General features: G+C 43.4%; 1 protein-coding gene across 11 annotated transcripts in view; it reads left to right on the forward strand.

Moving 5' to 3' along the window:
* TIAM1 (TIAM Rac1 associated GEF 1) overlaps positions 1–27833 on the forward strand; it is a 443084-nt gene that overhangs the window by 178645 nt on the left and 236606 nt on the right. For 2 of the 11 annotated variants that reach the window (XM_070071881.2, XM_051819224.3), the window contains exon 4: positions 9553–9693. The exons of the other annotated variants lie outside the window; for them this stretch is intronic. The gene's annotated coding sequence lies outside the window, so the exon portion shown is untranslated. The remainder of the gene's footprint in view (positions 1–9552; positions 9694–27833) is intronic. 11 annotated transcript variants of the gene reach the window in all.

Raw genomic sequence — 27833 nt, forward strand, 5'->3', positions numbered from 1 at the left:
TTATGTAGAGAACTGAAACTCAATATGTTTTCTCAGTTGGATGGAACAATAAGTTCTCCTGTCGGAGAAAAGCCTGGGCTGGTCCTCCTCTTTGCCTCTTTGACATGGCTGGTGATTGGCGGTGTTTAGATAACCTCAGCCTCCCAGGGCTCCTCTTGTCCAATTTTCTCTACTGCTATTGTAGTGGAAGCCACCCCTCCTGCTCCATTACCGTTGGGGCGTGTGCTTCTGTTGTCCACAGCAGACGGCAGCTGTCTGGAAGCAAGTGGTCATCTTGTCGTGGAGCTGAAGAGTTAACTAGAAATAGCCCCTTGAGACACAGGGCCATCTCCAGTGAACTCCGTCTTACCAGTTCTGGAATAAATCCTGTAGCATGTGGATAGCAACTATAATCCCTCTATATCAAAGAGGAGGAAGCAGAGGCTTATGGCCGATAAGTGGAGGGAACGGTTGCCTGGTGCTAGTGGCCAAGTCATCATCAATACAAACTCTGAATCTGCTCCTTTCTTGTCCGGGGTGTGTGTGTGTGTGTGTGTGTGTGTGTGTAAACTTCAGTCCACAGCAAAGTTGTGTAGAAAGCACAGAGTTCTCATATCCGCATCATCCCTCCCCACTGCCTCCACCATCATCAACACAGAACACCCCAGTGGACCCACAATCACCCGTCATTATCCTTCAGTGTTTGCATTGAGGTTTATTCTCAGTGTTGTGCACTCTGTGCACTTGGACAATAACCTGTGTCGTTGTACAGACAGCTCCTTTTTTTCAGTGGTGAGACGTGATACTGATGGATTTAGTGGAAACTGCTCTTCAGATTGTGAATTTTGATCTTTCTAGGGCTAGCATTATTTGGTATAGCAATTCCCAGGTAGCCTTGTGATCACAAAAATGAACAACTGATGTTCTCCTCAGCATATGCACTGTATACAATAAATGTATGAGATATTCAATGCTTGATTAAAAAATTGGCTTATGACATATGATTTGCCCAACTGTAGGCTTATATAAGTGGTCTGAGCACGTTTTAAGGTAGGCCAGGGTAAACCGTTATGTTTGATAGTTTAAGTGTAGTAAGTACATTCTCGACTTAAGATGTTTCCGACTACAGTGGTTTATTGGGATGTAAGTTCACTGTAAGATGAGAAGCATTTGCAGTATCACCCAGATTGAGCTTCACCACCCTAAGAATGCTGTGTGCTCTGCCTCTTCCTTGCTTTCCCCCCACTATTCCCAGCAATCACTAGTCTTTTATGGAAACTTACTGTTTCCATAGTTTTGCCTTTTCCAGCATATTTGTAGTTGGATTCGTATAGTAACCTTTTCAGATTGACTTTTTCACTTAGTGATACATATTTACAGGCGTCAGCATTGTGACACAGCTGCTGTCTATAATTGTGGCATCCCACCTCAGGGCGCTGGTGGTTCAAGTCCTGGCTGCTCTGCTTTTGAGCCATTCCCCTATTAATGTGCCTGGGAAAGCAGTGGAAGATGGCTCTAGTGCTTGGGTTTGGGCCCTTTTCACCCATGTGGAAGACATAGATGGAGTTCCAGGCGCCTGTCTTCAATTTGGACCAGCCCTGGCCATCCCCCTGCCCTGTCCCCCCCGCCCCCCCCCCCCGCCTTTCAAATAAATAAATAAATAAATAAATCTTAAAAAATACATATTTGTGGCTCTGCCATGGTTTTGGTAGCTTGTATCATTTTAAATCTCTAAATAATATTCTAATGTATGATGTACCTCAGTTTGTCCATTTACCTGCTGAGGGATATCTTAGTTGCTTCTGTATTTCGATACATTTTTAAAACTTACTGGATATTTTAAAAATTTACTTGAGAGACAAAGAGGTTGATGGCCAGAGTAAAAGAGGAAAAGAGAGAGAGAAAGGGACGCTCCAATCTGCTAGTTCACTCCCCAAATGCCCACAATAGCTGAGGCTGAAGCCTGGAGACAGTACTTCAATCTAAGTGTCCCAGGTAGGTGGCAGGAACCTAATCGCCTGAGTTATCACTGCTGCCTTCCTGGATCTGCACTAACAAGAAGCTGGAATTGGGAACAGGGCCCAGGGATTGAACCCAAGTAGTACAATGTGGGATGTGGTTATTTTAACTGGTAGGTTAAATGCCCACTCCTGCTACTATGTTTTGATGATTATGGATAAAGCTGCTGTAAACATTCACATGCTGATTTTGGTGTAGATATTATATGTGTGTGTATTTACTTATATAGAAATATGTCTGCCTATACATAGAGTATATTTAATGAAGTTGTATTTCTGATTATGAAAAGACGTGCTCTGTTGGATAACATTTGGAAAACATAAAAAGGAAGAAAACTTTTAAAACCCTTTAAAAATCAGCACAAGCCTATTTATTAGTTTGATGTAAGAAAATACATGAAATTGGAACTCTCGGAAATGCAGGACATCTGGTTATTATGTGCCATAACAGTCAGTGGTAAAGACAGGAAAGATTTAGGACATTCCCAATGTTGGTTCTGTTTCTATTAAAACTGCTTAAGTGACTTTTTATGATACTCAACATTCAAATGAATACCATCAGCTTTACAAAATGGCTAACTTAGAAATCCTCTGGAACAACCGAATGTCAGGGAGGTCCTAAAATTCTTACCGCGATAGATGCAAATATAGATTAGCAGTGGTTCTCAGTGCTGGTGGAGGAATCCTGCATGTGCATGAATTGCAGAGATTCAGATGCCCAAGGAGTTTACAATGCCCAATGTGAATGCTTTGATTTCTGGAGCCTTCATCCCTCTTGAGCATCTTCTGGGCAGGGAGGTAGGGGATGCCGATGGAGAGGTTGGAGTGTGTGGGACCCATGGAGTGGTGCAGCATGACATGCAACCCTCAAAATGATCATCGTTTGAACCAGGCTTGCTGTTGCCTTTCGTTTGTCATTTTCTAAAGGCAAACACAACCTAATTCAACTTGAAAATATGACAAAGTACCTCAAAAAGTTTTGGGAAAGATCTAAGTAAATGATGAATTTATTTTGGTGTAATAAAATTTTGGTAACAATGTGTAGTGTTTTCATAGCACATATTTTCCATGAAGTCTTTGAAGATCCCTCCATGTTGTCTCCATGACTCCTATGAGTAGGCATATATACCTAGTGCTTTAAGAAAACATTAAGAAAATTTTAATGAAAGAAAGCAGGTATGGTTGCAACAATACAAAGGAAATCTCTTGGAATCTTTGTCTCTAAATTTTAAAAGTCATAAATCAAGCTAACACATTGTAAAAGAACACAAGTTTTATTCTTCTGACTTGATGAATAAGCTTTTGTAATGACCTGGAAAGTTGGACTCAAATGTACAATTATGAGAGCCCTTGGAATACCATAGGGGGATACAGAGGTGAGGGCAAGCCAACCCCCAGCCTGTTGCCCTTTCCAGTTCCCTCAACCCTGGCTCTGTCTTGGACCATGAAAGACCCATGTATATACCACAGGCTACACAAATAGCCTCCCTCCCCAAACTCCAGCATGGCTGCCATAGGGTATAGTATGGACATCCATGAGGCTCTGCGCCCTCACCTTGGTAGGACAGAACTAAGAAGGTATTATGGAGGGCTCAGATGTGGGTGCTACATGCAGGGTACCAGGAAGCAGTCTGGAAGAGTCTCTGGTAGGTAGGTCCATCTCTGTGTCTTCTGTGGACTCCATTACAGGTAGGAATGGCTGGAGAAAGGCAAGAGAAGCCCCTCTGAAGTTGAGTGCCCAAGTCAGAGATCCTTATTTCCAGGGATTGGGGATGATACTGGAAGATTTTTGGGATCCAAGGTTCTTTGCTATAAGGGACCTTTGAACTTTGGTCTGATTTTGATCTTGGAAAAGTGAGGCCTGATTTTTAAAAAAAGTAGAGTGAGAGGCATTCACTGTGAATGCCTTGGAATTTAGCTCATGGAGCTGAAAAGTTGTTTTTAATGAGTGACTATCAGCCTATCCTTGCATAGGTTCATTTTTTAAAAAAAGTTTTTATTTGAGAGGGAGGGAGCCAGAGAGAGAGAGAGAGAGAAAGAGCTCTTACGTACAGGTGCACTCTCCAAATACCTGCAACAGCTCAGAGCTGGGAACTCAATTCAAGTCTCCTATGTAAGTGGCAGGAACCCAATTACTTAAGCCATCAATGCTGCCTCCCAGGGTGCACGTTGACAGGAAGCTGAAATGAAGCAGAGACTTGGACAGTCTCTCTGATATGGTATATGAGAGTCCCAATCAGTGTCTTAATTGTTGCACTCAACACCTGCCCCTCTGATGGTAGTCTTAGTGATCATGTCTGTGATTGTATAGATGCTCCTGGGTTTTTAATTCTCACTTTGAAGGGGATGCTTACAGGAAGAATTGATATCAATATGTATAAAAGTAGAAAGCAAGAAAGCAAGGTCAAGTTTCAGTTGTAAGGAATTTTCTTAAACCGTGGGATATTGAAGTTAACGCATACACTTACTGTTGAATCACTGTGATGAATCATTTACTGTCTGGTAATGATATTATGAAAGTTTTTTTTTAAGGTTTAATCTTTTATTTATTTGAAAGGCAGAGTTACAGAGAGGGAAAGAGAAGGAGAAGGAGAAGGAGGAAGAGGAGGAAGAAGAGGAGAGGGATCGAGAGAGAGAGAGAGAGAGAGAGAGAGAGAGAGAGTTCCTCCATACACTGGTTCAATCCCCAAATGGCCACAACAGCCAGGACTGTGCCAGGCTGAAGCGAGGAGCCCAGAGTTTTTCCATGTCTCCCATGTGGGTGCAGGGGCCCAAGTACTTGGACCATCTTCTAGTGCTTTCCCAGATGTGTTAGCAGGGAGCTAGATTGGAAGCAGAGCAGTTGGGTCTCTAACTGGAGTCCATATGGGATGCTGGCATCACAGGCGGCAGCTTAACCCACTGTGCCACAATGCCAGCCCCGATAATATGAATGTTTTACAGATTGTTTTTTAGTTAGGATCTCAAAATGCTTTAAGGAAGTATTCAAAAACTAAGAAAGTTGGATTCCTGGGGTTCTGTTTGGAGGTAATTCAAGAAGACTAAAGTCATGTCTTATTCTTACATCATTAATTATTTTATCAAAATTGACAAGCATTTTGTCCAGAGAGGCAGTGAGGATGAATAAGTCTGACGTCTCCGAAAGTCACTTGCGTGTTTCTCGTTCTTGCTTCCAGAAGTCTTTGTGCTTTCAAAAAAAACTTCCTTTAATAAAATTTTTTAAAAAGAATCTGTTTAAAATGAGGAAGCAGCACAGAACATTGACGTGTTCTCAAGCTTTTTCCCACCTTTGGGAATCTTCCTGGTGGCTGAATGTAACGAGTTGAATGTGTCACGTTGGATGTGACATGCAGCGGAAATGCAGAATGAAGAGCCCCAGATTGGCAGTGGGGGCCTGGCAGTTATTCTTAGAAATTTGTGCATCAGGAATTGATTGATACAGAAGAATAGCAGCACTGAAGTAGATAAATTGAAGCTTGTTCTCACTAAGTAAGTTGGACAGTTCATCAAATATTGGTTAAAATCTCTCTGGAGATTGAAATAAGAGATTAAATGGTGGTGTCCAAAGTAGAGAACGCTAATTGTCCGGCTGAGTTATATTTCCTATGAATATAAAACTTAGCTGGGCAGCCTTTGTCTTCTCACTGCTTAGTGCATGGATTTGTCCCTTAAGGAAAGAGTGGCGTAACAATTTTATATGGTTGGGAAACAAATCGTGAGAATAATACTTTGTGATATACGAAAATTATATGAAATTCAGACTTCAGTGCAGTGACTTAAGTTCTATTGGCATGCAGCCACAAGCATTCGTGTGTATAGTGCCTGTGGCTAGTGTCACACCACAGGGATAGAGTAGGTACAACACCGACCAGATGGCCCAGAAAGTCTAAACTATTTACTGTTTTGTTCTTCACAGAAAATGTTTCCACAACCCTGGCTTAGCAGGATCAGAGCAGTGGCTGCTGCTGGCCATCTTTCCTCCCATTTCTTTATCTTCTTTTTTTCTAACCTTAAGTTTATTTTTTATTAAATGATAGTTCATGCTTCTCTAGTGTTTACTCTTTGTCATTTACTGGGTCTTCAAATTAGTTCTTCAATAGAGGTATAATTATTAGTCCCATTTTACAGGTGAAGAAATTGATGCATAAATAATACAAATGCAAATGACCACCCAATTCACCAGTGAGATGGGATTCAGTGGCAGACTGCCTGGATGCCTGTGCTTTCTCCTGACCTCTGCCCCTGCCTCTTAGGGATCAGCTTCAGTGGTTTGTCTCTCCATTGGCTTTGGCATATTCATGTAACACAGATGTGTATTGGAAGCTGCTTTATCTAGTCCTCATGCCATGGGCTTGATGTGCTACTAATTCATGTTTTAGCAGATGGTGGAGGTCGTTAGAACTGTAAAAACTGAACGTGGTTTTCTGTGTTCCTTTGAAAATGGGTTTACCATTCCTTTAGTGTTATGTGAAGCACATCTGTACTATCCTCTTGGGACCACTCACAGCTCTTGACCCATCTGTAGGACTTCTAAGGGTAAGATATCTGTTGACTCTGATTTTTTTTAAAGGGTTTACTTATTGATGTATTTGAAAGGCAGAGTTGGGGTGGGAGAGAGAGAGAGAGAGAGAGAGATCTTCCATCTGCTGGTTCACTCCCTGGATGGTGGCAATGGCTAAGTCTGGGACAGACTGAAGCCAGGAGCCAGGAGCTTCTTCTGGGTCTCCCACATGGGTGGCAGGGGTCCAAGTACTTGGGTCATCTTTTGCTGTTTTCCCAGGTGCATTAGCAGGGGACTGGATCAGAAGTGGAGCAGCCGGGCCGGCGCCGCGGCTCACTAGGCTAATCCTCCACCTAGCGGCGCCGGCACACCGGGTTCTAGTCCCGGTTGGGGCTCCGGATTCTGTCCCGGTTGCCCCTCTTCCAGGCCAGCTCTCTGCTGTGGCCAGGGAGTGCAGTGGAGGATGGCCCAGGTGCTTGGGCCCTGCACCCCATGGGAGACCAGGAAAAGCACCTGGCTCCTGGCTCCTGCCATCGGATCAGCGCGGTGCGCCGGCCGCAGCGCGCCGGCCGCGGCGGCCATTGGAGGGTGAACCAACGGCAAAAGGAAGACCTTTCTCTCTGTCTCTCTCTCTCACTGTCCACTCTGCCTGTCAAAAATAAAATAAAATAAAATAAAATAAAATAAAATAAAAATTAAAAAAAAAAAAAAAAGAAGTGGAGCAGCCGGGACTTGAATTGGCACCCATATGGGATGCTGGCATCACAATGGCAGCTTTACGTGCTACACCACAATGCTGGCCCTGGCTCTGATTTTTAAATATAAAATAAACCCAAGCTTTATGGTCCTGAACTACAAAAGACACTTGGGAATAATTTAAGGAAGTTGAAAAAATACTTTTAATTTAGGTGCCTTCCCTCTTGATTGTTGATTGACATGGGTTTCATTTGATGATGTCTTTTATTCAGTTACTTTTATTTCTAATGCCCCTTCTGACATTATGTGTTTTCTTGAGTATCTTAGTTGTTTTATTCATTCCTTCAACTTGAACTTGCCCTGTGTCCTGCTCTGTGCTAGTCTGAGAGGGCTCCATCGTGAGTGCCACATGATACATGGCTCAGAGTGAGTTACAAGAGTGTGGTCAACAGGCAGCAAATGTCTTCACTTGCTCTACTTAGCCTTTAGCAATTTGTGCCACTCCTTAGTATTCAGTTGCGTGTGATCGTTTTCAAATAGCAGGTCCCAACAGATAGAGGAGCAGCTGTCAGATCGGGAAACCTGTCCACTGTCCCAGATTGTTCTGGCGATTCTCAGTATAACCTTGGAAACGCTGTTCCATTTTCCATTCCAGGTTTTCACTCTGGAAAGTGGAAAATAACAGCCAACAAAGCTAGCCTTCAGAAATCCAAGGGCCCCAATCTTGTAATGAGCTCTGTGTGTCATTTCTCAGCCTTCCTTGCTGACAGGAACATGTGGGTAATCACTGATGTAAATGCACTTCATGAAGAGGTGTGTGTACAACAGAATACACATGCAGGGGCTGGTGCTGTGGCGTAGTGGATAAGGCTGCCGCCTGCAGTGCCGGCATCCCATGTGGGTGCTGGTTCAAGTCCCGGCTGTTCTGCTTCCGATCCAGCTCTCTGTTGTGGCCTGAGAAAGCAGTGCAAGATGGCCCAAATCTTTGGGCCCCTGCACCCATGTGGGAGACCTGAAAGAAGCTCCTAGCTCCTGGCTTCAGATCAGCACAGCTCCAGCCATTGTGGTCATCTGGGGAGTGAACCAATGGATGGAAGACACCCCCCCTCCCCACCTCTGCCTCTCTGTAACTCTACCTTCAAAGTAAATAAATAAATTAAAAAAAAAAAAAAAAGGATGTACATGCAAGCTGATGTAGATATAAGAGCTCTGGCCTTCCCAGGGCATATCCAGACTGTCCCTGGAAGTGGTGACTGTGCAGTGTGGGTGGATAGTACCAGTGTCAGTTTGGGCTGTGAAAGTCCATTTGGAGCTTGTTTTTCAGGTAGAGTGAAAAAAGTGTGGTGCATGAAGAGGTCTTTTGGAAACAATTCATCCATTAGCTTTGAGCTTCTACTGAGTAGCATACAGCCCGGTGTCAGGCACATAATATATGTCCACCAAACATTTCAGATAGTCCTTGCCCTGTATAGTGGCCCATGCACATAGAAAATCACTGTTGGCTTAGGCTGTGAGAGGGCTAAGATGGATACCTTTTGTTCTCCTAAGTATTCCAAATTTATGAAAATGGTCATTATGTTTTGTGCCTTTAAAGGGTGTCTATGAGAATTCATATAAGCACATAGTGATGGTTCACCAAGATGAAAATGATTCGTTTTCCACATGGAAGGTGCAAAAATATAATTCTTGAACCCATATGTTGCATGGTAGCTATTTTATTTATAATCACGTTTTAATTAATATTTGTAAGTGTTATGTGCTGAACTCTTTGACAGCAGGGGCATTGATTTTATTATTTAAAGTATCACTGTTTGACAATATTAAAACAATTCTTTTTGGTAAGCTATCAAAAGCAGAAGCACAGGCGCTACAACCCTATCTTGTTCAGCATGCTGCATTCTTCTCGTGAGTCACCCCTTCAAGGAACAGCATCCCTGAGGTCCTCAGTCTTTGGGAAAAAGCAGACCCAAGATTTGTCAGGAGGCCGTCTGGCTCTATAATGACGCCCTCCCTGCTTTCTCTCGAGATTTAGAGGAAGCTGGTAGTGGTCAGAAGGGTTGAGATTGGAGAGTTTATGAATTTGATTTTCTTTTGTCACTTGGCCAAGATAGAGAATTAATTTCTCTGCTCTTAATTACCCCTTGCCCTTTTCTTGGTCCTAAATAAGTGGTGAATCTCAGTGTCATGCCTTTGGTCAGCTGGGATTTTAGGCAGTGTTTCTGTGTTACTGTTCTTCATAAAGATGCACAGCGCACTGGAAGGCACTGCTGCTTCTTGCCCCGCTGGTCCTGGATGTAAGAGTTTGCAGAGCTATTGCATGGGGGATGGGCTTATCATTTTTTTTTTTCTTTCCTACAGATCTCTTTTCATGGTGTTTCATTGATCTTTGCTGTAGTCATTTCTGGCTGATAATGAAATACTGCGAATGGTGGCAAACATTTCTTACAGTTCTGAAGACTGGGAAGCCCAGGATCAAAGTGCTGGAGTAGTGAGTTCCTGGTGAGGGCCTTCGTCCTGGTGTGAAGTTGCTGTCTTCTGTTTGTATCCTCACCTGTGAAGAGAAAGCTCTCCTCCTTTGTGTCTCTTCTTATGCAAGCACTAATCCCCTCCTGAGGCTTCTACGCTCAAGACCCCTACCTCTAATACCATCACACGGGGAATGGGAACTTCAGCCTCTGAATCTGAGGGTGGGGACACAGGCATTCAGTCCAGAGCCAGCACTGGTACTGCAGCAGTAAACAGTCTGCTTGGCATCATAACTGAAAAAGGGAACCATATTATCTGTCTTCTCTCACGAAGCTTGATCCATCACAGAGTCCTTGTTGGCCCTGTTGTACATACTATTTGAGTACTGCCCTGTGCCAAGTACTTGTGTATCAGTGTGTGTGAGTTATCTCATTCATTTTTCACAAGAACCCAGTGGGAGAGGCACTATAATTTCCTTGTTCTCACTCACAGGGAACTGAGGCTTGGAGAAATTGAGCAGGATCCAAGGTCCTTCAACATATGAAAAAGGTTTAACAGGACCTGTTCCTGAACAAGTGACTCTCTCTCAATCACTCTCTGGCTCTTGATCTCTCTCTCTGTCTCTTGATTTCTCTCTCTTGATATTTCTGTAGTGAGCGCCAGTTACCATGCAGTTTGACAAGGCTACTAAGATGTGTCAGAGCACAGGGAAGAATCACAGAATTGTGATAATCTTTTCAATATAATTTATTGTTCAATACCATTCTCTCTCTCTCTTTATATATATATTCAATGCACACATCTAGAGGTCAATATCACTGAATATGTCATTAGTCCACAGGTCATAACACACGTCTAGGAGTAAGACAACTTCTAGAAATATCCAGCAATAGTAATAAGTATAACACATTCAAAGCATGAAAGCATAATCAATCTAAACACTCATGGCTACGGGTGTAGTATGAATGCTGCATTCTCAAGGTTCATATCATGGTCACTAAAAAGTCAAAGTCCAGAGTCCAAAGTCTCTGTTACCACGGATCTCAGAACAGTCACTTACGGACAGGAGTCATGGGATGGCTGGCACTCTGGGCAGTAGGCTCTGAGTTCCCAGATGGATGGTGAGGTGAAGGGTTGGAGAGGTCACCTGATGAGAGGTCTGGCCCGGCTCCGATGTCAGCTCTGATAGCAGCTGGGACGTTCAGGTGAGGTTGCTCTAGTGGAGTGGTGAGCGGAGCTTCTTCAGTCATCGAAGACTCTGGCAGAGTTTCATTTGCTCTGAGCCACGGTCCCCAAGAGGATGAAGAGCAGTTGTGAGGCTTGCCTTTTTATCCCCACTCTGGGGTAGGTGGGCGGTGAGTGTGTTCTAGGGTGTCACCAATCACATACTCATCTTTCTGGGTGTCACTAACCAGATGTTGGTGTTTGGGTGTGACCAACGGTGTGCTGAGGGTCTTCTGGGTGTGGCCAATCATGGTGCAGTAGTGTGGGTGAAGTAATGCAGTAGCCAGCTCGTTGACCTCTTCATATGATGTAATGTCGTCCAGTCCTTATCAGGCCTCACCACCTGTGTGTTCTGACAGATGGTCTGGGCAGTTCTTGGGGCTTAGTGGCCTTAGCTTAAGTAACTCCATTTTGGTTTTGCTTTTCTCTTTCTTTCTGGGTTAGCGGTGCTCGTAACTCTTTTGGGACTCCTGTGGGATTCCCCACACTCCCTCTCTTATGCTCTCCTTCTCCCTCTTTTCCTTCTTCGCCCCTTCCCTCTGGTCTGTCAGGTTTCCCCATCAATAAACCCTTTCCCTTACATATATAAATGGTGGGGTTTGGGACTGAAACCTGGATCTGTTTTTGTTAACAAATATGAATCATATAAGTTGTATTGGATCAACTGTTTTTGAAAGTTGTATATATAATAAGTTTAGGATATTGGCCTACATTTTAATGAGCGAGAAAAACTGGGATATTAAGTATATTCCTTTTCTTTATTCCTATGACTGGTAATAGATTAATTATCCTCTAATGAGTTTCCTAGAGCTATAATTCATATACCATACAATTCATTCATTTAAAATACACAATTCAGGTTTTAGTATATTCACAGAGTTTTGCCACCACCCTCACAATCATTTTTAAAACAAAGAAACTCTATATCCTTTACCAGTCATTCCACATTTCCTGCCAACTCTCCCCACCCAGCCTCCAGCCCCAGGCAACCATTAGGCTCATTCATCTCTATAGGTAAGCCTGTTCTGGGCATTTCATCTCAAAGGAATCATGAAATATGTGGTCTTTTGTGACTAGGTTCTGTCACTCAGCATGTTAATTTTGAAGATCATGTTGAGCATATATTAGTCCTTTGTTTCTTTTTTAAAAAAAAAATGTTATTTATTTGTTTGAAAACCCTCTCAGCTTGGTAGGAAGCAGAGGTGGGACCTGATACTAGGCCCTCTGATATGAGATGTGGGTGTGCCAAGCGGCAGCTTAAACAGCTGCACCTCAACACCTGCCCCAGTATTTTGTTTCTTTTTACTGCTGAGTAATACTCCATTGTGTTGGTATGCCGCATTTTATGTTTCTATCTATCAATTCATGGTCATTTGGATTATTCCTCTTTTTTTGGGCTCTTACAGTTCATGTTGTTGTGAAATGTTTCATACAGGTTTTTCTGTGGATGTATGTGTTTATTTCTATTAGAGATGTACTGAGGGGTGGGATTGCTGGGTTGTATGTTAACTCTAGGTTTAATCTTTTTTTTTTTTAAAGATTTATTTATTTATTTGAAAGAGTTACACAGGGGGCCCACGCTGTGGCGCAGCGGGTTAACGCCCTGGCCTGAAGCGCTGGCATCCAATATGGGTGCTGGTTCGAGACCCAGCTGCTCCACTTCCCATCCAGCTCTCCGCTTTGACCTGGGAAAACAGTAGAAGATGGTCCAGGTCCTTGGGCCCCTGCGCCCACGTGGGAGACCCAGAAGAAGCTCCTGGCTCCTGCCTTTGGATTGGCACGGCTCCAGCTGTTGCAGCCAATTGGGGAGTGACCAGTGGATGGAAGACCTCTCTCTCTCTCTCTGTCTCTTCTCTCTCTCTATAACTCTGACTTTCAAATAAATATATTTTTTTTTAAAAAGAGAAAGAGTTACACAGAGAGAGAAGGAGAGGCAGAGAGAAAGAGGTTTTCCATCTGCTGTTTCACTCTCCAGTTGGCCACAATGGCCAGAGCTGTGCTGATCTGAAGCCAGGAGCCAGGAGCTTCCTCTGGGTCTCCCACGTGGATGCAGGGACCCTAGGACTTGGACCATCTTCCACTGCTTTCCCAGGCCATAACAGAGAGCTGGATCAGAAGTACAGCAGTTGGGCCTTGAACTGGTACCCATATGGGATGCCAGCACTGTAGGCAGCAGCTTTACCCACTATACCACAGCGTCGGCCCCATAGGTTTTAAGGAACTGCCAGACTTTTCCAAAGTGGCTGCATTGAGGGTTCCAACTTCTCCACACCCTCATCAATGCTTGTTATTATCTGTCTTTCTGATTATGGCTATTCTAGATAGGGTAAAGGATATCTTACTGTGGGTTTGATTTTTATTTTCCTAATAACTGATGATATTGAGCATATTTCAAGTTTAGAGTTTCATATAACTTACCTAAAGTTCAACATTGGATGATTCTTTGGCTAAGAGCTCAGTGTTTTGAAAGCAGAAATTATTCCTTGCTATCAATTCATTAATGTTAGCCTGTGGGTCAAATTGTGTGGCACAAAGCACGAGGGGGAGAAAGGTAGGTATCAGGGAATTTGGGAAGTCAGGCAGAGATGAGAATAAACAGTTGAAAAGTCTAGAGCCTTCAGAAGCTAAAGTGTCCTGGGCCGAGCATGGGATCCATGTGGGCTGAAACTGAAGTGGTTGGAACATACTTGAAGGTTGTTTGTTAATGAATCAGCATCAACTGGCAGAACAGACTACTCAATACCTTGAGTAACTGGCATGGTAACTTAGTGGGCCTCTCACTTTTTATACCAGAATGCATTTTCTTTGGTAGATAGAGCTCCTATTAGTCAGGTCATATAAGTTTTTTTTTTTTTTTAAGGAAATTAGTGATTTTTTTTCTTTTTCTTTTTTTTTTTTTTTTTTTTGTAAAGGCAGACACTGTGGATAGGCTATGACTCTCTGCAGGGATTGTGCAAGATGGTGAGGCCATCAGGATTCTGGACTTCCTGGTCCCTTGGCTTGTCTTATTTCTGTTCATCTACCTCATTCTGTCTCCTGTAGCCTTTCGTGACTTTTTGCTTGTTCCTGATTTGACATGGACATAAATGTGGCTCAACCATTTCTGAGCTTGAATATCACATCTTGACCTATAGAATTTTCTGTGCAAACTTGAAATATAACTTTTGCAACCCAGGATGGTAGACAGAAACCTGTTAGATAACAACGAAAAAGCAGGAATGCAGTGTTCTACAGCTTAGAGGAAAACAAGGGAAAATGAAGAGACCGTTGTGCGCATACATGACTTTGACTGGCGGCTGTGAGTGTCAGAAGCATCATGGGCATTCTGCCCTGAGTGAGCCCCTGGTGGGCTAAGGCCCATGGCACATTCAGGACAGGACAGCCCAGCATGGGTGGACTGTATCCAACCTCACGGTCAGCAGTGTGAGGAGGACTGGAAAAAGTGGAGCAGAACCAAAATGGTCTGAAGAAATCGACTGTGGGTAGCGGCTTAACCTGGAACAGGGAACATTCAAGAGAAGACAAGGTCATTCCTTGCCCTGTTTGAAGGATTGACGGAGAACTGGTCTGTGTTTCTCTTACAGGTGGGAGTTCCTGTGAGGCATGTGTGCACTCCTTCTAAGAGGAAATTTTCTGACTCTTAGAAACTGAATTAGGAGCTGCCTAACATTCTGTGCTTTGATCTTGGCCCATATACTTAACTTAGAGCAGGCAGTCAATGTTTCTTCTCTATTTTTTTTTTTTTTAGTAAAGATATATCTATCTATCTATCCATCCATCCATCCTATTTATATGAGAAGGAGAATGAGAGAGAGGGAGAGAGAGGGAGAGAGAGGGAGAGGGAGAGAGAGGGAGAGAGAGAGAGAATCTTCCATCTACTGGTTCACTTTCCAAATGCTGCCTGAAGTCAGGGGCCAAGAATGCCACCCAGTTCTCCCATTCAGGTGGCAGGGGCCCAAGCACTTGGGCCATCATCCACTGCTTGCTTTCTCAAGCACATTAGCAGGGAGCTAGATGGGAAGCAGAGCAGCTAGAACTCCAATGGGCACTTTAGTAAGGTGCTTGTGCCTCAAGCAATGAATGGCTTCACCTACTGTGCCACAGCTCTGGCCCCTCCTCTCCACCTTTAATACCCACTGAACATGGCATTCATCAGCATTCTAATTAGACCACATCAATATATAAACCATGCATGTAGCTGCATAAATGTATGTGCAGGCACTTGAATATATATTGCTCTCAAGGTTTTGAGTATGGAAGCTATTATTTATTATTTGAGACTACTTTGACATTTTGGCCTGCTCTCCTTCTTCCAGAAATCCTCTCAGTTGGCATCTCCCTCTCCCTCTGCTGTATCTGTATTGGGAGGAGCACTGACTAATTTTGATGGTAGCCTAAGCAAATGCATTTAGGGAAACTGTGTGCCAAATATGCATCTACCACAGTGTTTGCCTTCGTCAGTGTGTGTAATCAGGAGTTTGCTTTAAACGCTGTGTGGCCTTTCCTGTGGAAATGTGAGGTGAAGGGGAGGGTGCTGAGAAAGTTGGGACACCCAGTATACATGGAGTGCAAGAAAGTAAGCCCAGAACCCTGGGCACCCATGGTTTGGCCACAGTCATTTCCTTGCTGATTGCCATGATGGTTGGAGACTTAGATGCATGTACCAGGGAGAGTGTGCGAGTGTGCATGTGTGTCTGCATGCACACTTCTGCTCATGCTGCGTGTCCAGCTCTGGGGGAAGCACAGTTAAGAATGTAGAGTACCAGAAAGCTACCAAACAAAGGAAAGGATGTAGCATACCATTTATGAGATGCTTGAAAGGTATAGGTAGCAATTTGATACAAAGGCTTTATTCATGTTTGTTTATTTTTATCTGTAGTAAATGGATTTGAAAGCAAAGCTTAGGGCCGGCGCCGCGGCTCACTAGGCTAATCCTCTGCCTAGTGGCGCCGGCACACCGGGTTCTAGTCCCGGTTGGGGCGCCGGATTCTGTCCCGGTTGTCCCTCTTCCAAGCCAGCCCTCTGCTGTGGCCAGGGAGTGCAGTGGAGGATGGCCCAGGTGCTTGGGCCCTGCACCCCATGGGAGACCAGGAAAAGCACCTGGCTCCTGGCTCCTGCCATCGGATCAGCGCGGTGCGCCGGCCGCAGCGCGCCGGCCGCGGCGGCCATTGGAGGGTGAACCAACGGCAAAAGGAAGACCTTTCTCTCTGTCTCTCTCTCTCACTGTCCACTCTGCCTGTCAAAAAAAAAAAAAAAAAAAAAAAAAAAAAAAAAAAAAAAGAAAGCAAAGCTTAGGCTTTTCTTTCTTCTTTTCCTTCTTCTCCCTCTTCCTCCTCCACTCCTTATTTTTCTGTTCTTTCTTTCTCTTCTTCCCTTTTACTATATGGATTATTTAGGAAGCATAGGGTGTGGGGGGATTTACTTAGTATCTGGACTTTTTGCTATGAAGAGATAAGTGGTACAGGCATTTGGCACAGCTGAGAAGATGTCCCTTGGGATGCTTGGATACCATTTCAGAGCATCCATTCTAGCTTCCTGTGCTCCTCACTCCAGCTTGCTGCTCATGCACACTTTGGGAGGTGATGGCTCACATAGTTGAGTCCCTGCTACCCACATTGGAGACCTGGGCTGGGTTCTAGTCTCTGACTTCAGCCTAGTCCTGCCTGGGGCTTCAGGCCATTGCAGACATTTGTGAAATGAACTAGTAGATGTGAGCTCTGTCTGTCAGAATTAAAAGATAAATTTATAAAAAAGAGATGTGTGTTTTATAAAAGTATATAGTCTTACAGATGTGATAAAAATGAAGTTGTTAATTTTTCCTTGTCTCTATGTGAGTAGCCATGGTGGGAAATGTGAAGGGAATAATGGAGAAATAATTGCTATTTGCTAACTGCTGAAAGTCATCTTGATATTTTGGTATTTTTTCCCATTCTTTCTTACTCTACCATACAGATGTATACTACTTGGAGGCATATATGTACCCATCCACAAATGCAGGCACAGTTTTGCACACAATTCCTGCAGTTACCTGAATGTGGAAGATTATGTTTAGAATGGTGGTTGTAATTTGTAATTCATATTTTCCTCTATTAATAAGCAGTGAGTTTCTGATACATTATTTATCTGAAACATTGGTTAAAATAAACCTCACCTGGAGGTTTCTTAGGATATTGTTCAGTGGTAAAGAGCATAAAGAATAAAAAGCTGGGACCAGCATTGTGGTGTAGAGGGCTAAGCCTCTGCTTGTGGCGCCAGGTTCACTTTCAGTCCAGCTCTTTGCTGTGGCCTGGGAAAGCAGTGGAAGATGGCCCAAGTCCTTGGGCTTCCAGGACCCTTGTGGGAGACCTGGAAGATGCTCCTGGCTCCTGGCTTCAGATCGGCCCAGCTCCGGCCATTGCAGCCGTTTGAGGAGTGAACCAGCAGATGGAAGACCTTTCTCTCTGTCTCTAACTCTACTTCTCAAATAAATAAAACCTTAAAAAAAATGCCAGGAATTTTTGGGGAAAAATAAACGAATAAGAAGCCATGATTGAAAGTTCAAAAGTAGGCAAATTTCTCTGCTTTATGCAGAAAACATAAAGAGAATTCTAATTCAGGATCAAAAACTGAAGGAACTAAGGCACCCATTATAAAGTGAAGACTGGAAGTTTCACCCTTTCTCTGGCGTTTCTTGATAAATTTCTCTCTGTTCTCCCTTGCCACTTAAACCTAGGATAGGCTTCATTTGCAACTAAAGCTTTAATGTGTTTTCTTTTTTTTTTTTTTTTGAGATGAGCAGACATTTAAAATGATTTAATGGTTAGAGAATAGTGAGTATTTATTTTTCTTTTATAAACATATTCCAAAATTATCAGTTGGCTCATTGAGGCTGTGGTCCCTAGAAGTTAAATAAATAAATTCTGGGAGCCAAATCTCACTCCATGTTAGCTTTGGGAAAATTTGTCTGCCTGCTGAGACTCTGATGTTTTCCTTCCAGGTCCTCAGCAGGGAGACAGATTGGAGCGGATGGGCTCTTAGCAGGGGCAGAGTGAGGAGCAGGGACAGGGAGTGCCCTAGCAGCAGGTCTTAGGGAATCTCAAGTTTCATGGTCCCTCCTATTCCTGCTCATCTCTTCCTTCCCACCGAGAGTCAGGTCTCTTTAGGACGCATCTCAAGCCTTGGGGCTAAGGTCTAGAATAGTGTGTGTGTGTGTCTACTTACTAAGGTAGCTCAGATGGTATAAGTGCTATAAAAGGGAAGAGTTCCAGTAGGCATTTGGCTGGATGCACACAGGATATTCCATATATGTAGGTGGGACAAAGAGAAACCAAAGGAAATTTGAGAAGTTGTCAGAGCTACTGGAGGAAAACCTGGATGCTATAGTGAACTTATTTTTCTTTTTAATTGTCAGATTATAATTGAGTATATTTTGGGGATACAGTGTGATAATTTTATACATATATAAAATGTGTAATGATCACATCATGGTAATCAGCATTTTCGTCTCCTTAAACATTTATGATTTCATTTTTTTTAAGATTTGTTTTATTTATTTGAAAGGCAGAGTTAGAGAAGGAGGGAGAGATACAGAGAGAGAGAGAGAGATCTTTCATCTGCTGGTTTACTCCCCAAATATCCATAATGGCCATGCCAAAGCCAGGGGCTTCTTCTTGGTCTCCCACGTGGGTTCAGGGGTCCAAGCACTTGGGCCATCTTCCACTGCTTTCCCAGGCAGGTTAGCACAGAGCTGGATTGGAAGTGGAGCATCTGGGACACAGTCACCCATATGGAATGCTAGCACTGCAGGCGGCAGATTAACCCACTACACCACAGTGCTGGCTCCAACATTTATCATTTCTTGTCTGGGGAACTTTTGAACCCTTCTCTTTTAGTTCTTTACAAAATTTATAATAAGTTGTTATAAATCGCATTTGTTTTGCTCTACTGTGGAGTACTAGAAGTTACTTATCCTGTTTAACTGTATTTTTATTCCTGTTATCCAATTTTTCTCTCTGCTTCCTACCTGCCTCTTCCCAGTCTTTGGTGACCACTGTTTCTACTGTCTTCTTCTGTGAAATCACCTTTTTTACCTTCCACATACAAGTGAGACCATGCAACATTTGTGTTTTTTGTGCCTGGCTTATTTCATTTAATGTTAGTGTAGTGGGAGTTTTTTGATCATCTACCCAGTGATGATTCCCCATTTTCTTCCGCTTACCAGTGTCCAAAATGTCATCTGTGGGAGCCACCTCTGCTCATTGTATATGAGCCATGTTGATTCCAAGCTAGTGTTGACAATTTTTGAAGGTAAATATTAATTAATTTATTAAAAAGGCAGAGTGACATAGAGAGGGCAAGAGACAGAGAAAGGAATCTTCCATCTACTGGTTCACTTCGCAAATGCCTGCAGTAGCCAGGGTTGGGCCAGGCCAAAGCCAGGAGGCAGGAACTCTGTTCAGGTATCCAACATGGGTGACAGGGACCTAGGTACTTGGGCCATCATCTGCTGCTTTCCCAGGTGCATTAACAGGGAGCTGGATCAATAGCAGTGCAACAGGGACTTAAACCAGCACTCGAACATTAGATGACAGTGTTGCAAGTGATGGGTAACTTGCTGTGTGCCATGGTGCCGGCCTCAGTGTTGGCATTCCTTACAGTGCCAAGCTTTTATGAAATGGGCCTGAAATTTTTTTATCAAATGGGCCTGCAATTTTTTCTATAATTGGTATGGAATTCGAGCAAAGAGGCTTTCTCCAAAGGGCCATGGCCATGACTAGTGTGTTTTAGGTGCTATTTAGATACTAAGGAGGATGAAACCTGTTCTGAGTGACAGCTAAGTGCAAATGGGAGGTCCTGGTTCCGGTTCAGCATGAAGGAGAAAAGAGAATGCCCTAGAGTTCTAGAGGGGGCTGTTTTTTGTAATGGTGGCTTGGAAGTGGGGAAATGGGGAGCAATAACTAGAGGGGCTTATAGGTCTGAAGGAGGGATTTTTATTACTCTTACTGCTACTGTTAGTATTTTTGAGGCAGAAGTAGAGAGAGTAGAGGGAGAATGAGAATGCCAGCCCATCTTTGGTTCACTTCCCAAATGCCTGCAGTGACAAATCAATCTATGTCCAACTACCTGAGGTATCATTGCTGCCTCCCAGGGAGTGTCTGTTAGCAGGAAGCTGGCATCAGGAGTGGAGCTGAATGTTGAACATAGGTAATCTAATATGGGATGTGAGTGTGCTAAGACCACTAGGCCAAATGCCCACCCCTAGAGGGGGGATTTTCTTTTTTAAGACTTATCTATTTATTTGAACGAGAGAGAGAGAGAGAGAGAGAGAGAGAGAGAAATAAAGGGAGGGAGGGAGGGAGAGAGAGAGAGAGAGAGTGAGAGAGTGCGTGCGCGCAAGAGCGCTAACTGGTGGGCTGGACCAGGTCAAAGCCAGGAGCCAGGAACTCTGTCTAGATCTTCCATGTGGGTGCAGGGGCCCAAGCACATGGACCATCTTCTGCTGCTTTCCCAGTCACATTAACAGGGAGCTGGATCTGAAGCAGAGCTGCCAGCACTTGAATTGGTGCTCATCTGGGATGCTGGTGTCACAGGTAGCTTTAACTCCTTGGGGCACAATGCTGGCCCATTACAAAAGGGACTTTTAAGATGAGGGAGAAGTAAGTACATTTATTTAGACAAATGACTTAATTTGATAATTTCTTAGATCAACTGTCTATAGTTTATTCTGCCCATTGGACTTCACCTCAAACTCAGCATCTCTCATCTGTGCTCCTGCATTACAAAAGAGAACTCCTGAGGCCATCCTGCTTCCTGTTCTGTACTCTCTTCTGCTTCCTTTTGTATCTGCACTGCTTGGCATAGTCCCTACCAGTTGTTAGCTGCTCATAAAATACTGTTCATGCAAGTGAAATAAAGGTAATTTCCTATCTTTCGTGTCATCTTGGTTGTAGCCAGCTCCAGCTCCCTGGATTCTCCATCCCCGCCTTCACTTCCCCTTTTTTCCATCTCTTCATTTCTGTGGTGCTGTCTTGATCTAGATTTCTGTGTACTCTCGCCAACCTGATTGTCACTGGCTGCTCTCCCACCGTTCTGAATGGTTGTCAAGTTCTGGCTGAGCAGGGCTTGGCCACAAATTCTCCCCTAAGGCCCCAACGCCTTCATATTCCACAGTGGGGATTCAGTTCTGAGCTTTGCAGTTCCTAGTGGTGTTAAGCAATTTGTGATTCATAACTCATGCATTCATCAGGCCAATGTGATAAAACCTCTGACCACTGGCCCTGAAAGGAGTTCCTCAAGTCCATTGTTTGATTCCGAGAAAGCCGGTGACAGCTGTGGTGCTGGTCGAGCTTGGACGTCCCAGTCAGAGTGCATCTCCCTGCATTTTTAGTGGAAGGCGAGAGTTGTTAATTTTCAGCATACTGGAAGTAATGGGAAGGTGAACAAGATGTGCCAGTCCATGGGGTGGAGCTAGGGGATAATGAGCTTAGAGTCCTAGCTCATTTTTTTTTAAAGACTTATTTATTTATTTGAGAGGAGGCAGAGTTACAGACAGAAAGAGGGAGACAGAGACAGAGGCCTTCCTCTGCCTGTTTACTCCCCAAATGGCTGCAATGGCTGGAGATGAGTCTATCCAAAACCAGGAGCCAGGAGCTTCTTCTGGGTCTCCCACACAGGTGCGGGGGCCCAAGCACTTGGGCCATCTTCCATGCTTTCCCAGGCTGTAACAGGGAGCTGGATTGGAAGAGGAGCAGCTAGGATACGAATTGGTGCCCATATGGGATGTTGACACCACAGGCAGAGGCTTAACCTACTATGCCACCTACAATCTCCCCCCACCCCCAGGTTGCTTTAATTTTCCTCTTTTTGGCTTGCCTGCAGTCAAATTAATTAAATTTCAAGAAAGAGGCTTTTATTAACTCTATATTCACTTTAGGAAGAACCTAAGTGCACAGCAAAGTGCACTCTGCAAATATGATGGCTCCCATATCCTGTGAACTTCCTTTGACTCAACCAGAGGAAGGAGTGAATGAGTTTGAGAGTAGTTATGGAGAACTTGGGGTGCAAAAGTCTTCAGAGAACCTGGGGAGTTAGAAGGACTTACGGGTTCTTACCCCAATCTGTTCTCTTGACTGATGAGAGTTTACCCTGTGAGTAAGGAACAATGGGTCAGGTTTTAAGATACTCCTTAAGAGGCACCATACGTAAAGTAGTCAGTGTGCAGGAATACCAGGACCCAAGTGGTTCTCTTCAAGGTTGAAATCCTTGTCTTTTTCCCAAGGAAAGTTTCATTTGTTCCATTGTCATGCTGGAAACGTATTTTGAAGGGGCTTCAAACATACAGGAACTCTTTGTTTCCCAGTCACTGGGATGTATATGGGAGCTGTCAGTTCTCCATCTCATGTTACATTTTCATCCCCATCCCTGCCTCCAGGGACCCCTTGGAAAATGGTTGGGGTGGATTACTCAACCTCCTTTGGCTAAACTTTCATAAAATGAGGAGGAAGGGACGAAATGAGCTCTTGGCCCCTTCCTGCCTTTGCCTGTTGGGGTTGGTATCTGTGGAACAAGACAGGAGCCAGTCGTGTTGCCTGCATGATAAGGAAAGTTGGCAGAACTGGCCGGATGTCCTCCAGCCAAGTAAATGACAGAAACTCTCGGGTTTTCTTCTGCAGTGTGCTGCCTGCCCATATGTTTCCAATCACCACTGGGTGTAATATAAACTGGAACCCTCGAAACACTTGTATTGAAGTTGTTGTTAGGAACTTTGGGTTGCTGGTCAGAAAACAAAGCTCTTGTAGTTGCGACTGATAAGGGAACATATTAATTCTTCAGAGTTTGGCCTTGATGTTGGCACTGAATTGTTGTTTGAGTGCCGTGCACGGAGGGCCAAACCCAGCTGACCACAGCCCAGGGAGGCCAAGTAAGTCAGGATGGGGCTGCTGCTTTAGGCCTTGCTGCTATGGGCCAGGATTGCCAGATCTTTTTCTCATTTTTTCAAGAGGAGTCGGAAATCTTAATTTTTATGTGAAGTCTTATTTTTAAATGTTGGATCAGAAAGGAAATAACATTTTTTTGAACAGTTGCAGTCCAAACAAAATATGTCTGCAGGCCACACACACCCTAGGGCCACCCGGAGGCATTTTTCTGTGCCTACAAATCACAGTACTTCTTGTACACGCTGTTTAAAAAAGTCTTTTTATTATGGACAATTTCAAACATTTGTAAGTAGAGAGAAGATTAGAAAATAGTATAGTAAACCCTGTACAGACTCTCATGAGCTCCTCCCTTAGTTGTAAAGATTGCAAACTCATGTCCCCCAGGTTGTTTTCACCCATGGTCACTATACACAGAAACACATGCACACAGGCACACTGGATACAGAGACTATATCATCTCCTCTGTGATTGTTATCTGTATTTGTCACTAAAGATAATAGCACACAAAAGTCACGCTGAGCATAATTTTTTAAAAATCACACATATTTATTGGTTTACTATGTGATGTTTAGGTACATGCATATATTGTGTAATATCCAGTCAGAGTACATATATTGACATACGTATTTATCTCTTCAACTATTAACAAATTGTTGTGATAGCATCCAAAAATCTATTGTCTGGTTTGTTTGTTTATAGAAAAATACACTGTACCTTAACATTATGACCATAATTTTTAAAAAAGATTGTTTATTAATCTATTTGAAAGGTATAGGGAGGGAGAGAGAGAGAGAGAGAGAGAGAGATTTTCCATCTATTGATTCACTCCCCAAATGGCAACAATGGCCAGGACTGGTCCTGATTGAAGCCAGGAGCCTGGAGCTTCATCTGCAGCTCCCACATGGGTGTCAGGGGCCCAAGCACTTGGGTCACCTTTCACTGCTTATCCAGGAAGCTGGATCAAAAGCAGACCAGGGGAGACTCAAACTGGCCCTCTGGTATGGGATACCAGTGTGCCAGCTGGTAGCTTAACCTGTTGTACCACAATGCCAGCCCACATGATCCCAACTTTTTTTTTTTTTGAAGATTTATTTTATTTATTTGAAAGACTGAGTTACAGAGAGAGACAGGGAGCAATAGAGAGATCTATCTGCTGGTTCACTCCCTAAATGGCTGCAATGGGCTGGGCTGGGCTGGGCCAGGCCAAAGCCAAGAGCCTGGAGCTTCATCCAGGTCTCCTATGTGGGTGCAGGGACCCAAGAACCTGGGTGATCTTCCACTGCTTTCCTAGGTGCATTAGCAGGAATCTGGGTCAGAAATGGAGCAGCGAAGATTTGAACTCTTGCAAGCAGTGGTGTAATCTGTTACATTATACCACTAGTCCTGACCCTAACTTTTTAGTACTATCAAATATCCAAGCAGTTTTCAAATTTTCCCTCTTACTTCTTGACTTTTTAGCAGCTTCTCTTTTAAAATCATGATGCTAAAAAACCCATACATTGTATCTTAGTCCATTCAGCTGCTCTAAGAAAATAATCGTCACTCAAGTGTCTTATAAGCGATGAAAGTTTTATAAGCGACGAAAGTTTATTTCTCACAGTTCCAGTGGCTGCTGAGTTCAGGCAGATAGACTGTTGAGGACCCAATTCCTAGTTGCTAGATGATGGTCTTTTCATTGTATCCTTAACATGGCAGGAAGGCAGGGGCTCTCTCTCTCGGTACATCTTTTGTAAGAGGTAGCAAAGCCCCATCTCTTAATACTGTCTCCTTGAGGGTAACATTTCACATATGAATTTGGTAGGGACACCATCAGACCATAGCGCATTGCATGATGCCTTCAGTCTCATCTGAGTTCCCTACTACAGTGATTTGAATGTAAACTGCCAAATTCTAGTGTTGGAAACTTAATTCCCAAAGCAACAGTGGTGAGAGGTGGGACCTGGAAGAACTGATTAGGTCATGGGTTGATGCTGTATTTTTTGTTGGCTTGCGTTCCTGTGGAAGAATAAGCTGGGCTGTCATTGTGGTATAGCAGATGAAGCTGCCATCTGTGGCACTGTCACCCCGTATGGGCATCCATTTGTGTCTAGGCTGCTCCACTTCCAATCCAGCTCCCCGCTAATGGCCTGGGTAAAGCAGTAGAGGCTGACCGAAGTGTGTGGGCCCCTAACACCCATGTGAGAGACCCAGATGAAGCTCCAGACTCTTGGCTTGAGCTTGGTCCTGAGCTGGCCATTGTAGCTACCTGGGGAGTGAGCCAGTAGATGGAAGATCCCTCTCTCTCTAACTCTGACTTTCACATAAATAGATAAATTTTTTATTAAGAAAATGTGCTGGGCCCCCTCCTGTCCCTCTGACCCTATACCCACCCCTGTGCACTCTCTGGCCTCTGACCTTCTGTTATGTTGTGAGACAGAAAGAAGTTTCCTTGCCCGATACAGGCAGTGCTGGACTTTCCAGTCTACAGAACTGTAAGAAATAAATTTCTTTACAAATTTACCACTCTCAGATAGTCTATTGTAACAGCACACGATGGACTCAGACACTCACCATCCTCTCTTTCTTTCTATTTAATTGGCTGAAGAGTGCAAGTGTTTAGCTTTGTGAAAATTTTTACATTCTGGAGTTTGCCAGTTGTTTCCCTGTGGATATCTTTAAAATTTGCATGCTGTATAATAGCCTCAGTTTTACAATATGAAGGAATTTAGTACTTGTATTTTGCCAATTTTGCTTTATTTTCCTTCTGCTGCTACTGTATGTATGTGGTTTATCATTACAACTCTCTTTTCTCTCAATGATTTGATCCTATTAAATATGTACCCGATATCCCTTTTTTCATTATAAATACAATGATGCTGAGGAATATCAAATCTGTCAGCTCATATTCAGCTTTATGGATGTGTTCATGAGTCTATTTGAAGCTTGCACGCTTTTCTGAAATGCTGTCCTCTGCCTTGTGATGTGAAAGTTTGGTTGCTATTTTTAGATTTTCAGACTCCTGGCAACAAATCTGAAGCCTACAGAATGATTTTGGATTGGGATATTTTGGATTTAAAATCAAGGCACATGGTGGCACTCTAATTAAATATACTATGTGTGTAGCTCAGCCAGTTCAAATGAATAATTTGTTGAACTAGAAACAGTAACAAATTGCAAAAATTATTCACCTGAGTTTTTAGAAAAGGTTATTTGCAAAGCTTAACATCAATTATTTTGAAATATTAAAACCCTTTTAAGAATGGGCTTTAAGAAATTAAACTGGAAGCTATTAAGATGTCTTAAATGTTTTCTCTTAAGACCTTTCATGAAGTTGAAATAATTGAACTAATTTTGTTAAGTTAACATCAAGTTGGTTAAAATCCTTTTAACATAATGTAAACAACTGAGTTTGAATCAAAAGAAGGCTTTTTAAAATTAATTCTTGTAACATAAAGCTTTGCAGGAAGTTTCCAATAATACTGAGAAGGCTCCCATGACAGTTTATAGAGCAGCTATTTTTGGTTTTAGCTCATGGATTCATTGAAGCTGAGCATCAGATTTTCTTCTTCATTTGGGACCCCTGAAGCAATTTAGAGAAGACAAATGACCAGAATAGTAGTATTGATAACAGGGCTTCAAATAAACTATCATTTGAAGTTAGAATTTTATAATGCTTCATGAAGATACAGAAAACAGCCACACACAAGGACAGATGTGCCAGTGGTGTCTTTGGCTGAGATGCGGTAAATGATAGAGTTACTACCACAGTGATCCCATGGGATGCAGGTACCCTTGTTGCTTTAGAGGGGTCTCTTGTTTGTCTGTGCCTGAGTCCCAGGAGAATGCATGAGGCCTTCAGATGTTCCGGGCACTCAGAACCATGGCCTTTATTGAAGAGGGGAAAAAACCCTACTTTTATTAGACATAATCTGTGTGTAAGCTTGGATTGAATAGCAAGGTGTATTAGTTTGTTTTCTGTTCCAGGAGCACAGTACCAGGAGCACAGTACCACAGACTGGATATGTTTTCATGAAAAGGGTTTTATTTTGACTTATAGTTCTGGTCCAAGGCCAAGAGGCCATACATAATGTTGCTTGCTGGCAGAGTCCCAGGGTGATGTGAGACTGGGAGTGTATGTGTCTTCTGGGTTTGTTCCCTCTTCTTTTTATGTCCTACTTCTTCCTGCCCCTCCTTCTTCTTTCTCCTACTCCTCCTTATTTAGAGATTTATTTTATTTTTTTGAAAGGCAGAGAGAGAGAGAAACAGACAGACAGACAGAATCAGAGAGAAACCTTCCATCTGCTGCTTCACTCCCCTAATGGTTGCAATGACTGGGGTTAGGCCAGGCTGAAGCCGGGAGCCCCAGGAGCAGGAACTCCATCTGGGTCTCTCACATGGGTGGCAGGTGTTCTAGCACTTGGGCCGTCTTCTGCTGCCTTCTCAGGCATGTGAGCAGGGAGCTGGATTGGAAGCAGAGTACCAGAAGTTGAACTTGTGCTCTGATACAGGATGCCAGTGTTGTAGGTGGAAACCCACCCACTATGCCACAACGTTGGCCCCTCACTCGTTATAAAGCCACAGGATTCCATCATAAGGGCTTCACTATGATGACCTAATCTAATCCTAATACCTCCCAATGTTGCCACCCCTAAGCACCACAGTCTCATTACATTTCTACCCTCTTACTACCTGCTAATGCAGATCTACATTCAACATAGGAACCCTTGTGAAGGGTGGGAGATACACTCAAACCACATCCACCCATTGGTATAAAGTATTCAGGTTTTGTTGCTATGGAGATTTCTTCACAATGAGAAAGAGTACAAGCACAATGTAAAACAGAGAGCCAATGAATTCAGACACGTGGTATGTTGTTTTGCTCTGTTTGCCCGGGTACTTCTCATTCCAACCTGTTGACTAGGTAACTGTTAGTGCAGCTCCATTTGAAATTAAATAAAGACTGACTATAACAGACCGAGGTATGGAAGGGCTGTGTTGGCATTCCACTAGCTGTCAGGTCATTTGCTGTTGATAGTGCCAATTACTGAAAAGTCC

The sequence above is a fragment of the Oryctolagus cuniculus genome, chromosome 4 (genome assembly GCF_051225735.1).
Source record: "Oryctolagus cuniculus isolate XC-2025 breed Fujian yellow rabbit chromosome 4, ASM5122573v1, whole genome shotgun sequence".
NCBI classification, from domain to species: Eukaryota; Metazoa; Chordata; class Mammalia; order Lagomorpha; family Leporidae; genus Oryctolagus; species Oryctolagus cuniculus.